Source organism: Bubalus kerabau, chromosome 8 (assembly GCF_029407905.1).
Source record: "Bubalus kerabau isolate K-KA32 ecotype Philippines breed swamp buffalo chromosome 8, PCC_UOA_SB_1v2, whole genome shotgun sequence".
NCBI lineage: Eukaryota > Metazoa > Chordata > Mammalia > Artiodactyla > Bovidae > Bubalus > Bubalus kerabau.
The window spans coordinates 22,228,621-22,245,709 of NC_073631.1; the positions used below are offsets into that span (position 1 = coordinate 22,228,621).

Below are 17,089 nucleotides of genomic sequence, written 5' to 3' on the forward strand. Positions count from 1 at the left end.
GAATACAATAGAGCTTGCCACTTATGCTCAAAACAGTCAGTGGCTTCCCCATACTCTTAGAATAAAGTTATATCTCTTCAGTATCACCTAAAAGTCCAAACCAGCTGCTTACTTAAAAACTTACTGCTTCATTGCATATTTCTCCCTCCCCTTTCTCTAGGCAAGGTCTTTTCTGATTTAGTGGAACCACTCTAAGGACAACTATTATAATGAAAGGGTTATATGATATATGATCTAGGGTTGGAAACCAAGAGGTAATTATTTTTACCCCGTTACTGAGCTTACAAACAGCTACACTTTGGATACGTAGATTAGTAGGAAAAGTCAGATTTATCATCTTTTCCTGCTGTTTTGACCCTCACTTCATCACCTGGCTCCCCATAAAGACCTTTCTGCTGCTCTCCTCCAGGGCTTGCAAGAAACAGAAAGAATAAAGACATGGCACACATGTTGGGAAAACCATACCTGAAGGAGATCAGCCCTGGGTGTTCATTGGAAGGACTGATGCTAAAGCTGAAACTCCAGTACTTTGGCCACCTCATGCGAAGAGTTGACTCATTGGAAAAGACTCTGATGCTGGAAGGGATTGGGAGCAGGAGGAGAAGGGGATGACAGAGGATGAGATGGCTGGATTGCATCACTGACTCGATGGACCTGAGTCTGAGTAAACTCCGGGAGTTGGTGATGGACAGGGAGGCCTGGCATGCTGTGATTCATGGGGTTGCAAAGAGTCGGACACAACTGAGCCACTGAACTGAACTGAACTGACCCCTCACCCTCTTGGGTGTAGAGGTAAGATTTCTTCTTTTGTACCAGTGTCTCTTGTCCATATTCTTAACTAGCACCTGGCTTATTTTTTATGCTTTGAAGTTAAACATTCTATTGTTTAATTTACATTCTCTAATTTTTTCACATGGTATCAGTTGTCTGATTTTGTACAGCCTAGGATTAAAAAAAAAAAAATCCTGCAGGGGGAATGTCTGGTGCTTGTATCAAGCATTTGTTTGGTTTGTTGTAACTGAAAATAAATTTGGGGTAATATTAGAAACTGACAGTCTGAGTAGATTTTTATCTCCCCTAGGTAGGATCAGGATTACTGAATACTTCATAGATATCTGCACGTGATTTAGTACTTTCAGGCAACCCATAATCTCTATGCTGTAGAAGAGTGAGTGGAGCAGTCATACTGCTTTCATTCTGTTTTACTAAGAATTGGCACCCCACTCCAGTACTCTTGCCTGGAAAATCCATGGACAGAGGAGCCTGGTAGGCTACAGTCCATGGGGTTGCTAGTGAGCGACTTCACTTTCACTTTTCACTTTCATGCATTGGAGAAGGAAATGGCCACCTACTCCAGTGTTCGTTCTTGCCTGGAGAATCCCAAGGACGGGGGAGCCTGGTGGGCTGCCATCTATGGGGTCGCACAGAGTCGGACACGACTGAAGCAACTTAGCAGCAGCAGCATTTCTCCTTAGCAATCACTGTGCTTGTGTGACATGCTATCTCGTGACTACTTTACCTGATACCCATAACCCATTTGTGATGTTTAATCCTGCTCAGAACCTTAGGTACCAGCTGGTTTTCCTGATAAATCTTATAACTTATCTTTCCTGATAAGTCTTATAACTTCTTATTCCCTCTGTTTAGGCATATGTCCCATGTCACCCCAGAAGTGGTTGTCATGTCACACGACATGTTGTTACTGATAATTCTGGAATTATTTCCCCCTCAAAACAGTATCTAATGTAATGATGATTTTGGTGTGTTTTTTCTTAAGCAAGAGCAATATAATTTATCTTTAACACTGTCATTTTTAAAAGTCCATTAGTAAGTTACAATTTACTATTCCTTTTACACAAAGTGCCATTAAATAACATTGAGCTATGTACACACATCAAGGATTTTACAGACTTGTAAAATAGCAGGCCATTTCAAGGATTTCTTTCTTGGTAGAGACATTTATGGGGAAAAGAGAAGTGAGATTAAAAAGTAAATTTAGTTTCAGGTCTAATGACAGTCATCTGCGTTGGGTGGGTTACTAGTTTCTTCAAAGAGGTTTTAATCCATTTTACATTAATCAGAAACTGCTTAAACAGTTCATCAGGACTACCAATCTTTTCTTGAGATGAGGTTGTACATTATATTACCAGAAAAAGATTCTGTCTCAGAGCAGATTTGGACAGTTTTTTAAAGTCTTCCTTTTGACTCAGAAAATCTTCAAAGATCTCTCTCAGACCAAAAAAAAAAAAAAAAAAAAAAAGATTCTCATTGCATATTTGTGCTAAGATCACTCACTGGATGTTTTTGGCCCAGTCAGTCTCTTTTACATTTTGTAATAAATGGCAAAAATTAGACATAGGTTCATCTATGCACTATATATGGAATCATGTTTGCAATGGTGTTTCATCATATACTGATATTCCTTTCCCAGTGTAATAGGAAAATTTCCAAACAAAATCTTGTGGCAACTCAAGATCAATATTAGCTGTTTTATATAGTCTATGGACTAAAGATTTTATATTATCTATGTTCTTTTCAACATGGCCTATTTTATTTACCTAAGTTCAATTAAAAGTGTTAATTAATGCCTTTGCTGTTAGCTTAACAAAACTAGAACTACTCCATTTTAAAGACAGATAATTAATTTCTATTCAGAGATTTAAAAAAAAAATCCAGGCTCAATTATTATTCCAGAATTTCCTTTTCTCTCCTCCCATCCATGTCCTTTCTTCTCTTCTCTCTCCTCCTTATTCATCTCCTTTCCTCAACTTTTTCTCTCCTTCCTCTCCTCAATTCTCTACTTTCCAGTTCCCTTCCCTTCCTTTTTTTTCTTTAATTTTTCCCTCTTTCTTTCCCCCTTCCTTCCAAACCTCCTTGCTCGTATCTGCTCTTGTCACCTTGTCTACTCTGAGGCAAGGAATCAAAGAAAAAGTGGCTGTTTTTTTCTAGGATTAACCACCATCCCTAAAAATGTAGGACTGATGCTGAAGCTCCAACACTTTGGCCACCTGATGTGAAGAGCCAACTCATTGGAAAAGACCCTGACTCTGGGAAAGATTGAAGGCAAAAGGAGAAGGGGCAACAGAAGATGAGGTGGTTGGTTAGCATCACTGACTCAATGGACATGAATCAGAACAAACTCTACTTGATAGTGGAGGACAGAGGAGCCTGGCGTGCTGCAGCCCATGGGATCGCAAAGAGGCAGACACTGCTGAGCAACTGAACGACAACAAAAATCATTTTTCACCTCTAAGAACTCAAATTCATGATTGTATCTGACTTGCCAGGAGTGATGATATATATTCTTGTAAGGCTGGAATCCTATTAGTCATAGAATGGGTACCAAACCAAATCCCATACATGAAGTTCAGTTCTAAATCTTTTAGAGTGGGCTTGTCCACTTAATGAAATGCAGTTTGCCTTCAAGTGTGACATTTCTGGTACAGTTATGATTATAAATTTGTTTTTTCTAATTATGTTGAAACCATGCAAACAGCTACATTGCCATGAATGGTGTACAGGGAATCAGTAAAGACACTGTGCTTTTATAATATTTGACCTATTTAACAAGTAGCTTTATAGCAAGGCCAATTCATATATGTACTGTTTTTACAAAATCATCATAAGTACTATCAGCACTTTGATTATTTACAGCTATTATGTGGTTAGAATTCAGTTCAGTTCAGTCACTCAGTCATGTCTGACTCTTTGCGACCCCATGAATCACAGCATGCCAGGCCTCCCTGTCCATCATCAGCTCTTGGAGTTCACTCAAACTCATGTCGATTGAGACGGTGATGTCATCCAGCCATCTCATCCTCTGTTGTCCCCTTTTCCTCCTGCCCCCAATCCCTCCCAGAATCAGGGTCTTTTCCAATGAGTCAACTCTCCGCATGAGGTGGCCAAAGTATTGGAGTTTCAGCTTCAGCATCAGTCCTTCCAATGAACACCCCAGACTGATCTCCTTTAGGATGGACTGGTTGGATCTCCTGGCAGTCCAAGGGACTTTCAAGAGTCTTCTCCAACACCACGGTTCAAAAGCATCAATTCTTCCGCTCTCAGCTTTCTTCACAGTCCAACTCTCACATCCATACATGACCACTGGAAAAACCATAGCCTTGACTAGATGGACCTTTGTTGGCAAAGTAATATCTCTCCTTTTCAATAAGCTGTCTAGGTTGGTCATAACTTTCCTTCCAAGGAGTAAGCATCTTTTAATTTCATGGCTGCAATCACCATCTGCAGTGATTTTGGAGCCCCCAAAAATAAAGTCAGCCACTGTTTCCACTGTTTTCCCATCTATTTCCCATGAAGTGATGGGACCAGATGCCATGATCTTAGTTTTCTGAATGTTAGTGAACTTTATAACAACATCTTTTATCTAAAATAATTGTGACTTTTTTCCCCAAGCTCAACTCATTTTAAAACACTCCTGAATTCCGAATATTAGTCATTACACTTAAATTCTTTTTGAGAGTCCACTAATTACATTTACAGTTCCCATATTAAGAATTCATAAACTCAAAGCTTTTTTTTTTTTTCTGGTTTCCATTGGATCTTCTACATAAACTATGATATCATATGTGAATAATGACAGTTTTACTTTTTCTTCTCCTATATAAATTTCTTTTATTTTTTGTTCTAGCTTTATTCATCTGGTTAAAACTCCTGGTACAGTATTGAACTGAAATAGCTGAAGCAGACATCCTTGTCTTGTTCCTGAAATTAAGGTGAAAACATTCATCATAAAGTCTAATGTTACCTATACATTTTTCATAAATGCCCTTTATCAGGTTGAGGAAGTTCTTTCTTATTTTCAGTTCATTGAGAAATTTTTTATTAGGAAAGGATGTTGGATTTTGTTAAATCCTTTCCTGTATCTATTGACATATCATAAAGCTTTCCCCCCACCTTCTAGTTGTTTAATGTGGGGAATTATATTTGTTGATTTTCAAATTATAAGCTGATCTTACATTCCTGGAATAAAACTAACATATTAAAAAGTTCAAAGTGCTAGTTGATCAGTTATGTCCAACTACTTGTGACCCCATGGACTATAGCCTGCCAGGCTCCTCTGTCCATGGAATTCTCCAGACAAGAATACTGGAGTGGGTAGACATTCCCTTCTCCAGGGGTCTTCCTGACCCAGGGATCAAACTCTGGTCTCCCACATTGCAGGCAGATTCTTTACTGTCTGAGCCAACAGGGAAGCCCCATTCATGATGTATTGTACATTTTATATATTGTTATATTTGGTTTGCAAAAATTTTATTTCAAATTTTGACATGTATATTAATGAGGGATCCTGATGATTGGTGTTCTTGTAGTATCTTTGTCTGGTTGTAGTAATACAGCAATGCCCTTTCTTTTAGAATGGATTGTGAAGTATGCCCTCCTTTTCAATTTTTTTAGAAGTGTTTCTGAAAAAGTGATACCATTTCTCCCTAGATGTTTGGTAGAATTCACCATTGAAGCCTCCAGGGCTTGGAGTTTCCTTTGTCAGAAGGTTTCTACCTAAAAATTCAATTTCTTTATTTAATATACTATACAATATTCAGTACCTATAGGGCTATCCAGGTTATTTAGTTATTCTTGAGTGAGTTTTGGTAGTTTATGCTTTTCAAGGAATTCTAAGTCATTGAACTTGTTCAGTTTATTGGTCCTTTCGTCCATACTCTGGTCTGAAAGTCTACCAAAGTATTCGGTTGGGACAGTCATAGGGCTCACCTTATTCATTGTTCATCTCTCAAGGATCGCAGTCTTCCATTGCTTGATGTTCAGTATCTTGAAAATTATTACATATTTTGTATTTTTTTTTTTTTTAGGCAAGAGAGAAAATCCAAAATTCTTCATTTGGGCCAGAACGAGAGTTGTTGACCCAGGTATTTGAAACCCATAAATAAAATTTTCTTAGAAGTGAATTTGTTGGAAGTGACCATATCAGCCCAAGTTCATGAACATCAATATATTTCTATCCATCCTCAAAGGTAATGCAATTACTACATTATATTCATATTAATAATTTAGGTTTGGCTGAGCTTCTCTTTTTTACTTAACTAAGAAAATGTGGAGCCTATCTATCCTAACTCACTATTGATAGTGTACTTCCTTTCCAGGGGCCAACCCTTGGTTCTAAAGAGAGAGGGTCTGTGCTTCAGGGGAGTAACAGAGATGATGGAGTATGAAAAACACCTGGTCAGTTTATTATGGCGTTTGCGGACTTATCCTGGATAGATCATCAATGGAATTATGGTTGAGTAAAATCATAAGTTTCTAAGAAAAAGAAATAGCCACATATTTGCCTAAATTATTAACCAGAGTAGTTAATATACATTAATGTATTAGTAGGTAATATACATTAATGTATTAATGTAGTTAATACATTACAACTACCAAAGGAATGTTAACTTTACACAAGTGAGAAATCCCTTATTTTTCTGGTGGATTTGCTTATGATTGTTTATATTTGTGAAATATGCCAGAATAGCTCAATTCTCAATAAACCCTTCCCAAAGGAAAAAAATCCTGACATCTGGGTAGAACATGAAGAAAACAAAAATATTTTTGTACTGCCTACAAAGACCAATTTTATTTGTGAGCTACCAGAGCTCGCTTTCTCTATTATACATAACTTCTTTTAAAATTTAATCTTATTACCTCCAAATGTTTTTATTTAAAATACATATGTACTACATAATGAGATGATACTGCTTAAATAAACCATTAGTTTTTAAATGCACATTTTTAAAAGATTTATTTATCTGTGGCTGTTCTTGGTCTTCTTTGCTGTGTGAGGGCCTTCTCCAGCTGCACTGAGCAAGGGCTATTCTGTAGTTGCCGTGCGCGGGCTTCTCATTGCAGTGTCTTCTCTTGTTGTGGAGGATGGGGTCTAGGCATGTGGGCTCTCGAGAGCTGGCTTAGTGGTTGGCACAGGGGCTTAGTTGTCTCTCAGCATGTGGGATCTTCTGGGACCAGGGATAGAACCTGTGTCCCCTGCATTGGGATGCAGATTCTTCACCACTGAGCCACTAGGGAGGCACTCAAGCACATTTTAAGACAATATTTCACTCTGCTAATTTTATCCTCTTAAAATGAGTATTAGCAAGAACAAATGTGTGAATGAATAACAGCACAGAAGTAAAAATTACTGTGTAGCCACCCAGTGTTTTTGTTGGACACTACTGCTTGTGTCTCTACTTGCCAAGTACCATATCCTCTGTCACAAGGAGAGATTTCTATTTATTTTAATTACTTAAGTTTTTCTAAGCCTTAGGTCTTAAACTTAATTAAGTCTGAAGTCATAAATTTAATTAAGGGTCTTAGACTTACAATTTAAGTTGACATTAAAGAATGCTAAATTTACTTGGTATTGAACATTTATACCCCAAATTTTACTCAGATAATACAAACAAGGTAACTGTGTAGATTTAGGTAATATATAGCGTTGCTTGAAGTTTACAAGAACAGTGGTCAGATGTTCATAATTTTGACAGAGTATAGTTTTAGATACATGTCTACATCTCTGCAATCGTAAAAGCTCAGTGCAGTGCAGTTCAGTTCAGTTCAGTCGCTCAGTCATGTCCGACTCTTTGTGACTCCATGAATTGCAGCACGCCAGGCCTCCCTGTCCATCACCAACTCCTGGAGTTTACCCAAACTCATGTCCATCGAGTTGGTGATTCCATCCAGCCATCTCATCCTCTGTCGTCCCCTTCTCCTCCTGCCCTCAATCCCTCCCAGCATCAGAGTCTTTTCCAATGAGTCAACTCTTCGCATGAGGTGGCCAAAGTACTGGAGTTTCAGCTTTAGCATCATTCCTTCCAAAGAACACCCTGGACTGATCTCCTTTAGAATGGACTTGTTGGATCTCCTTGCAGTCCAAGGGACTCTCAAGAGTCTTCTCCAACACCACAGTTCAAAAGCATCAATTCTTCGGCGCTCAGCTTTCTTTATAATCCAACTCTCACATCCATACATGACCACAGGAAAAACCATAGGCTTGACTAGACGGACCTTTGTTGGCAAAGTAATGTCTCTGCTTTTGAATATGCTATCTAGGTTGGTCATAACTTTCCTTCCAAGGAGTAAGCGTCTTTTTATTTCATGGCTGCAATCACCATCTGCAGTGATTTTGGAGCCCAGAAAAATAAACTCTGACACTGTTTCCACTGTTTCCCCATCTATTTCCCATGAAGTGATGGGACCAGATGCCATGATCTTCGTTTTCTGAATATTGAGCTTTAAGCCAACTTTTTTCACTCTTCTCTTTCACTTTCATCAAGCGGCTTTTTAGTTCCTCTTCACTTTCTGCCATAAAGAATTCCAAAAAATAGCAAGGAGAGATAAGAAAGTCTTCCTTAGCGATCAATGCAAAGAAATAGAGGAAAACAACAGAATGGGAAAGACTAGAGATCTCTTCAAGAAAATTAGAGATACCAAGGGAACATTTCATGCAAAGATGGGCTCGATAAAGGACAGAAATGGTATGGACCTAACAGAAGCAGAAGATATTAAGAAGAGGTGGCAAGAATACACAGAAGAACTGTACAAAAAAGACCTTTATGACCCAGGTAATCACGATGGTGTGATCACTCACCTAAAGCCCGACATCCTGGAATGTGAAGTCAAGTGGGCCTTAGAAAGCATCATTATGAACAAAGCTGGTGGAGGTGATAGAATTCCAGTGGAGCTATTTCAAATCCTGAAAGATGATGCTGTGAAAGTGCTGCACTCAATATGCCAGCAAATTTGGAAAACTCAGCAGTGGCCACAGGACTGGAAAAAGTCAGTTTTCATTCCAATCCAAAAAAAAGGCAATGCCAAAGAATGCTCAAACTACTGCACAATTGCACTCATCTCACACGCTGGTAAAGTAATGCTCAAAATTCTCCAAGCCAGGATTCAGCAATACATGAACCGTGAACTTCAGTGAGTGCAGTTAGTGATTATTTATTCATCTATAAGACAGATGTAAGTTATTTCCAATAAATTGACTCCCTGTCAGAAAAGAAATGAGGATCAGGTGTCAACAAAAATGTTGTTTGCATTTTATCCCACACTGTGGAAATATTTAATCCATCCAAGTATTACCATAATTAGGAGTACCGAATATTGTAACCTTTTAATAAGATATTTATTTATAAGCATTTATTCATAATTAAAACACTTTTATACTGTTTAAAATTTTTTGAATAATGGTAAAATCTTAATACAGAAACTTTTCTTAAGATTGGCCTGATGCCTATCTGTTTACCTTTTGTTTTGTTTTGTTTTTAATCTTAGTCACCAGGGACTCCCACAATTAAATGAAATATATTCATTCCCTGTTTTGGAGAATTTTGTGTCTTTCTGTAATTGGAACACAGTTATTTTTAGAACCGTATGATTGGGCCACCTAATTGACTTCTCTCTTACCGTCTCTGTAAATCGCTCAACCAGTGCCTGCTTCACCTACACCTACACTCACATAGCTCACCTAACTACAAACTTGTCCCCATCCCAGCTAGTGATTGTCCATCTGCACTTGTGTTCAGTCATGTGCGACACTTTGCAACCTGTAGCCCTCTGGCAAGCTGTGGCCCACCAGGCTCCTCTGTCCATGGGATTCTCCAGGAAAGAATACTGGAGTGGGTTGCCATTTCCTCCCATAGGGGATCTTCCTGACCCAGGGATCGCACCTGCTTTTCCTGTGTCTCCTGCATTGCAGGCACATTCTTTACTGCTGAGCAATTGTGGAAGCCCATTAGTGATTGTTCTAACCTTTAAATCAGCTCATCTCCAACTGTTAGCTAATCAAAGGGACCATGAGAGACATTCCCTTTTGCTAGTTTGTGGTAACCAATGAGCCACCTGACACTAATTACTCCATAAATAGTACTCTCCCCTCCCCTGGGAGCATGGACTGCCGCCATGTTCTGCCCACCAGTTGCACAGCGTGCAGTGTTGCTCCAGGACCTTGCTTCAGAAATGTAAGTAAGATCCCCTATCCATTGAACAAGGGGTCCCCGACCTCTGGGGCCTAATGCCTGATGATCTGAGGTGGAGATGTAGAATAATAATTGAAATAAAGTGCACAATGAAGTGCTTGAATCATCCCCAAACCATCCGCCAACCCCTGAGCCTGTGGAAAAACTGTTTTCTGTAAAACTGGTCTCTGCTGCCGAAAAGGCTGGGGACCCCTGGGTTAGACCGTTGATGCTTCTGTCGCTGCCAACTCCAGGCTCTTCCTTTGGTCTTAAAGCTGGGCAGGTACAGGGCTTGCAAGCCTGGCAGGTGCAGCCCAACAACCATTTTACAATCTAATCAACAATATATGCGAGTTCAGTTGCTCTGTATCCTCACCAATATTTGGAGCTGTCAATTTAAAACAAATTTAGATTTCTAACCTTTTAGTGTAACTCTAATGGAATTTCATTGTGGTTTTAATTTGCATTTTCCTAATATGTTGAGGCCTTTTCACATGTTCATTGTCTTCCTTTGTGAAGGTTTATCCCTGCTGATTGCCCGTTAGATTTATTTGGATTGCTTCCCTTTTCATATTAAATTATAGCAGTTATTTATAGATTCTAAAAACCAGAAATCTGAAATAGATTTGGACTAATTTGAACAGCTCTGAGATCTTTGTGTTTACATGAGTTTTCCTAACTGCTGCATTTCTCAAACCAAGACTTATTTTTGCAGATTTTTAAAACTGTTTTCTAACACTTTTTGTTGGCAAGGTTCTGATGCATCTTGAATCTCATCCGAAGTGACTCTTTGATGATTGAACTTTCACTTTTCACTCAGCTTTGAATTTCAGAGTTTAGTCTTAAAAAGTAGCAGCCAAAATGTCCCCATCTTTATGTTAGGACATGTAATACCAGAGTGTTGTAAAAATAATATATGCAGACTTAGTAGTTTGTTACTGGTTCTTTTAAGTCTTGCATACAATTTTATATTTTGGCTCAAGAGAAGATCATTTAAATTTTCTATCTTTGAAGAGTAATTTCTAAATTGATTTTGTTATCAAACCAAATGAGTCTGCTCACCAGTGCAGTAAAACCAATCTAGTGACACCAGGTTGTGGTGAAGGAAAATGTGGTATATACTGCAGGGCACCAAGCAAGGAGTGCCGAAAGCTAATGTACAAAGGAAAAGGCCTGAACTCCCTGATGGCTTCCAGGGAAAGGGTTTGAAGACAGGGTGAGGAAGAGGGTTGTAGGGTATGTGATCAGCTGGGGGAAATTCTTCTGATGGGTGGTGAGATAATCAGGAGTCAACATCATCAACCTTCTGGTTCTGATTGGTCTGGGGTCTACATGCTTGTGGATGGCATTCAGTTAGCTTCTTCCATCTGGTAGAGGTTTTTCAGTGTCTGCAAAAACAGCTGAAATGATATGGCTCAGAATATTCTCTACAGCCCTTGAGAAGGAGCTAAAGGTTCTTGCCTTTTTAGTGGATAAACTATTATTCTTTTGTCTTGCTTGACTGTTTTCTTTTGTTACTGCATTTTCTCACTTCTCTTTGGAAGAATTAAATGAATTCTTTGTAGCTTAGGGAAGGCTTAGGAGTCCAAAATTTTCCTGCAGACAAGAGACAGACAGAGGAAAATGGTAGGATCTGCCTTAGGAAGGCCCCATGAGGTTCTGCTCAGTTATAGTTTTATTTAATTTTTTATTTTAAATTTAAAAGTTTATTAAATATAATAAATTATTTCAGGAAAAATAAAAAAACCTATGAAAAACTGTAAATTACCTTTCATACTGATGCTTCAAACGTTAACACTTTAAACACACTTACCTTATGTTTTCTCTTTGTATTAGGTAAATATGTAAAAAGTATTATAATTTTTGAATCATTTGTGAATAAGCTGCAGGTTTGTAACACTTTGCATGCAGGCTCAGTTGTTCAGTCATGTCCAACTCTTTGTGACGCCATGGACTGTAGCCCTCCAGGCCCCTCTGTCCATGCAACTTTACAGGCAAGAATACTGGAGTGGGTGGCCATTTCCTACTGCCGGGTATCTTCCCAACCCAGGGATGGAAAACACTTCCCCTGTATTGACAGGCAGATTCTTTACCACTGAGTCATCTGGGAAGCCCCCATAATACTTCATAATGCCATAAACACTTCAGTATATATTTCCTGTTAATGAGTATATTGCTTTTATAACCATGGCACAATTACAAAATCAAGAAATTAACACCAGTAAAATACTATTATCTAATCCCAAGACCTGATTCAGATTTCACTAACTGCCCTGCTAATGTACTTTAAAAAACACTTTAGAGTATAAAATCCAATCTAGAAAGACACATTGCAATAGCTTTCCTATCATTTTACTTTCCTTCAATCTGGACTAACTCCTAAATCATTCTTTTTCTTTCATACCCAACATTTTTGAAGAGTGTAGTTCACTTATTGAGGTGGAATCTTCCTCAATTCATAATTGTCTGAGGTTTCATTTTGATTAAATTTGGGCTATGCAATTTTGGCAAGAATGTTACAAAAGTTGTGTTCTTCTCAGTGTACATTATCAGGAGCCCGTCACATTTATGTTTTTTATTACTGGTGAAGCTAACTTTGATCATTTGGTTAAGGTCATATTTGCCAGACTTCTTCTTTCTTTAATTAAAATGTCTTCTGTAGGAAATTCCTTTGAGATCTTGTAAATTATTCCTCTTCTTATTACTGAGTCCAGGCTTGTACTGCTCAGTAGTACAGTGGTAGTACTCAGTAGTACAGGCTAGGCCAGTAAAGGGAGAGATGAGTTGTTAGAGTCAAGGAATAGCGACTTTATTTAGAAAGCCAGCAGACCAAGATGGTATCTCAAAGAGTCATCTTACCCCAGTAAGAATTCAGGCTTCTGTTTTATGAAAAGGTAGGGGTGTGTGGCTGGTGGCTGAACACTTTTTGGTGCCAGACTCCTTTGTTCTTGCAGTTGTTCAAGTGGGTCCAGTCACGATGTTCCTATAAACCTCCAGCAAAACAAATGTTATTCTCTGTTCAGCAACTTTTTATCTCGATATGAATGGAAAAGTGTTATACCTCTAAAGATCAGGGCCTTGAGAATGAACTGTCCTGTATATTTCAGGTTATAGCCAAGATTCTTAACTTATAGCAAAAAGCAACTATAAGAGGTCAAAGTTAAAAAAAAAACAAACCCAGATCCAATGTCGAGTCAGATTTGTGTTTCCCTGTTACATTCTCCTCAACCTTATGCCTACCAGCTTTAGTGTCTTGAATGATTTTTGCCTGAAGCAATTATTAATCAGTGGTTGTCAAATGATGATTTTTCTAATTCCAGTATTCCTTCTACATTTATTACTTGGCATTCCACTATAAGTAAAGCAGTCTTTTCTGTTAATTTGTATCAGTATGGATTCTTGGGGTCTTCTTTTATTTAAATTGAAATAATCTATTATTACTGTTTCTTATTTTGATACTGAAATTGTCTTTTATTTGGCCAGTGGGAACTTTTATGACCTTTTGCCAGGTCCCCATCCTTCTTTGAACATGTCCTTAAAAAGCAATTGAGCAATATTTTAAAGAACTCACACTTGAGACTTGTGTTGTCTTTTTGGGAATACGTTAATCCCCATCATCTAAGGCAGACACTAACAATAAGAAATTTTGTGGCTATTTGATTTGAACATTTCTCTAAGGTGACTTGTTTTAATTACATTAAAAGAGACCTTCAGTGGCCATTTATGATATATTAAATATGGCCATAGTGTCTTTGCAGGCCCTTCCATCAAACTTTGTGACATTCTTAGGCTAATGGAGTGTGGCAAGTTCTACTTTCACCTTTTTGAACTTTTGCCCTGAGATCACCATGTTTGGAAGCCAGTCTAGCCTACTGGAGGATGAAAAGACACCTAGAGAAAAACCAGGGTTCCCAGAGATCACAGTCATTAACTGTCTGACATGTGAGTGAGACCATCTTGGATCTTCTCACGTGGTTGACTCTCCAGCTGAACTGGCTGCATGAATGAGATCAGGCAAAACCAGCAGATGAATCATTTGTTTAAATCATAGTATTATGAAGAATGATAAATCTTTTCTTTTAATGCTTTAAATATTGGAATTGTTTGTTACTCAGTAATAAATATACCATCATAAATTCAAATTATCTGTAATTTAATAATTCCATGTTTTAAAGTATTTTAGAACTTTTCTCAATAACTCAAAAACAGGCCAAAAGTTCTTTGGGGTCCCCTTGGCTGGAAGGTCTATTTGATTTGAATTCGATAGCCCCACTATGACATAAATGACAGGCCCTGCAACTAGCAGCATTTTTTTTTTTCATTTAATACTGCTTTTATGTGAAGGAAAAACTGGGTTATTCAGTCTTGGTAGTTGGCAGACACATTTCTGAAAATGAATGAGGTTAGTGTCACATCAAGAAAAAGATTTCATAGTATTTGTTGCCAGTGATAAAATTTGAACTGTCAAGTACAGAATTTGCATTTTGGAAAACTTATTTCTGCCACAAGAAGCTTCACAGCTTCATAACAGTCTTTTGATATTGGTGATGATACCAACTAAAGTGATACTTTGGCTATTTTATAATGAAATTTTTGTTCAGTATTTGGAAGATCCTCATAACTCAGGGAATCTGTATTTTTCAAATGACAAATGCATGATGTTGCAAAATTATATATGTGCCAAAAATATGCATTCAAACAAATTAAAACCATGGATTTTAATGTAATGAGATACAAAAAGTTTGTTCACATGGTATCAAATTCCACATGCCAACTAACCTTTTCAAAAACTACCATTTATAGATTTGTAGTGTCAAAGAACCCCATGGACGGGGGATCCTGGTAGGCTGCCGTCCATGGGGTCGCTAAGAGTCGGATACGACTGAACGACTTCACTTTCACTTTTTACTTTCATGCATTGGAGAAGGAAATGGCAACCCACTCCAGTGTTCTTGCCTGGAGAATCCCAGGGATGGGGGAGCCTGGTGGGCTGCCATCTATGGGGTCACACAGAGTTGGATACGACTGAAGCGACTTAGCAGCAGCAGCAGTGTCAAAGAGTTCACAATTATTTGAAAGGCTGTTAACTATTTCTCCCTTTTCCAAATATTTACCTTTGAAAATCCAGGTTGCTTCATTACTCAAACCAAAACAACATATTACAACAGGCTGAATATAGAAGTGGACGTGAGAACACAGCTTATCTTCTATTAAGCCAGATATTAAAGAGTTTTGCAAAACAGTAGCACAACCCTTGTCTTATAACTAAATATGCTTTTGTCCTGGGTAATTTTTAGTTCTTCATAGAAATATGGTATTTATGCTATATGAAATTGTTACATTTATAAAAGAATTAAGAAATATGTTCATTTTTTCTTGGCTTTTAATTTGCAATATTAAAAATCCATGGATAGAACTCCCATTAAAAAGCTATTTAGTATCCTTAATTCTTATTAAGAGTATAAAGGAATCCTAAAACCAAAAATTAGAGAACAGCTGCTCACAGCAAACGGGAAGCTGTGTATCTAAAAGATTCCCAGAGAATTTCTACTGACTGCACACTCAAGGCCCTACAAGCAGCTTCTGAAATACCCAGGCAAACATACAGAGAATTCTGAGTTAAATACAATATTCTAGCCCGAAAGCAGACACAAATGTGTCCAAAAATAAGCCCTGCAGGAAGACAATATATACTCATGAATTCCTCAAACATCTCTAGAAGTTCTCAACATTTACCGGAGAACTGATAAGTGCATTTACCAAAACCATGGGATATCATATCTAGTTCCCCTTCCTGAGGGAAATTGATATCCCTTACATGTCAAATCACACAGTCCTACTCTGAAGGAGGTCAGTGATAGGACCCAAACTGCAAACCTAAACTAACTTAACAAGTTCTCACCTCAGATGGCAAAATGTGTCAAAAATAGTCATCTTTTAAGATAGCTGATAGACAGTCATCCTCTAAAATGGCTAAATAATAGACCCCCCCTCAAATATGCCAATGCCCTTATCCCTGGAAACTATGAATCCCATGGAACCTATGTTACATGGCAAAAGGGACTTTGCAGGTGCAATTAAGATTATAAACATTAAAAGATTATCCTGGATTATCTGGGTGTTAAGAATCATGTGAAAATGTTAGTCACTCAGTTGTGTTTGACTCTTTATGACCCCATTGACTGTAGCCTGCCAGGCTCCTCTGTCCATGGAATTCTCTAAGCAAGAATACTGGAGTGGGTAGCCGTTCCCTTCTCCCAAGGATCTTTCTGACCCAGGGATCAAACCTGGGTCTCCCACATTGCAGGTAGATTCTTTATTGTTGGAGCTACTACATTTGGACCTGTAAAAGTAGAGACTTCCTCCAGCTGGAAATAGAAGAGATGGGGTTGAAAGGGAAGTCAGAAAGATTTGAAGTGTGAGAAGGACCTGATGTGCTGTTGCTGGTTTAAAGATGGAAGACAAGGGAACAAAGCAGATTTAAAAGAGCCAAGAAAGGTGAACAGTTGATAGCCAGCAAAGAAACAGATACCTCAGTCCTATAACCACATGAACTGAATTTGTTCTTCAACTTGAACGAGTTCGGAAGATTTATCCTCAGAGCACCTAGAAAGGAACATAGTCCAGATGACACTCTTGATTTCAGTCTGAGACTCTAAGGCACAGGAACCAAATGAGCTGCCCTGTTCCTGGACTTCTCATCTAAAGAGGCATGAGATAAGAGGCTTCTGTTGTTTCAAGATGCTAATATATGGTAACTTATAATAATAATAGAAGACAGATACAATGGCCATTGAACTTTGATATGTGAACATGAGAGTGAGCTCAAGTTTTGACATATTAGCAAAAACTTCCCATCAAAATCCAGGTACAGGAAGGTTTGGGCAACACAACACAATCTCACCAGCATGCTTTGATCCCTTTCACTCTGGTGGGTCTTTGTGAGACAAGCTCATCTTGATGGGTCCTCCAAAACTGTAATAAATACTTTTCTGACAATAATTATGAGCTTGTATGAGCATTTTATTACAATTTTATTACAATTTAAAAGATCTCTAGTAGATCATTTAGAGATTTCTCTTGGTAGTGATATGTATAGAAAAAAATAAGTTGGCTTCAATAAT

General features: G+C 38.1%; 2 long non-coding RNA genes across 4 annotated transcripts in view; one reads left to right on the forward strand and one right to left on the reverse strand.

Moving 5' to 3' along the window:
* Window positions 1-7,809: 7,809 nt before the first annotated feature.
* Window positions 7,810-9,741, reverse strand: LOC129658504 (uncharacterized). Its single transcript, XR_008717372.1, has 3 exons — window positions 9,678-9,741; window positions 8,597-8,997; window positions 7,810-8,307 (listed from the first exon to the last, which is right to left on the reverse strand). It is a non-coding gene; the product is annotated as an uncharacterized LOC129658504 (long non-coding RNA).
* A 113-nt stretch (window positions 9,742-9,854) lies between these two features.
* The window catches only part of LOC129658957 (uncharacterized), a 134,672-nt gene continuing 127,437 nt past the window's right edge, over window positions 9,855-17,089 (forward strand). The window contains exon 1 of one of the 3 annotated variants that reach the window (XR_008717615.1): window positions 9,855-9,968. This is a non-coding gene — a long non-coding RNA (uncharacterized LOC129658957). The remainder of the gene's footprint in view (window positions 9,969-17,089) is intronic. The other 2 variants (XR_008717621.1, XR_008717622.1) reach the window with 2 other exon arrangements.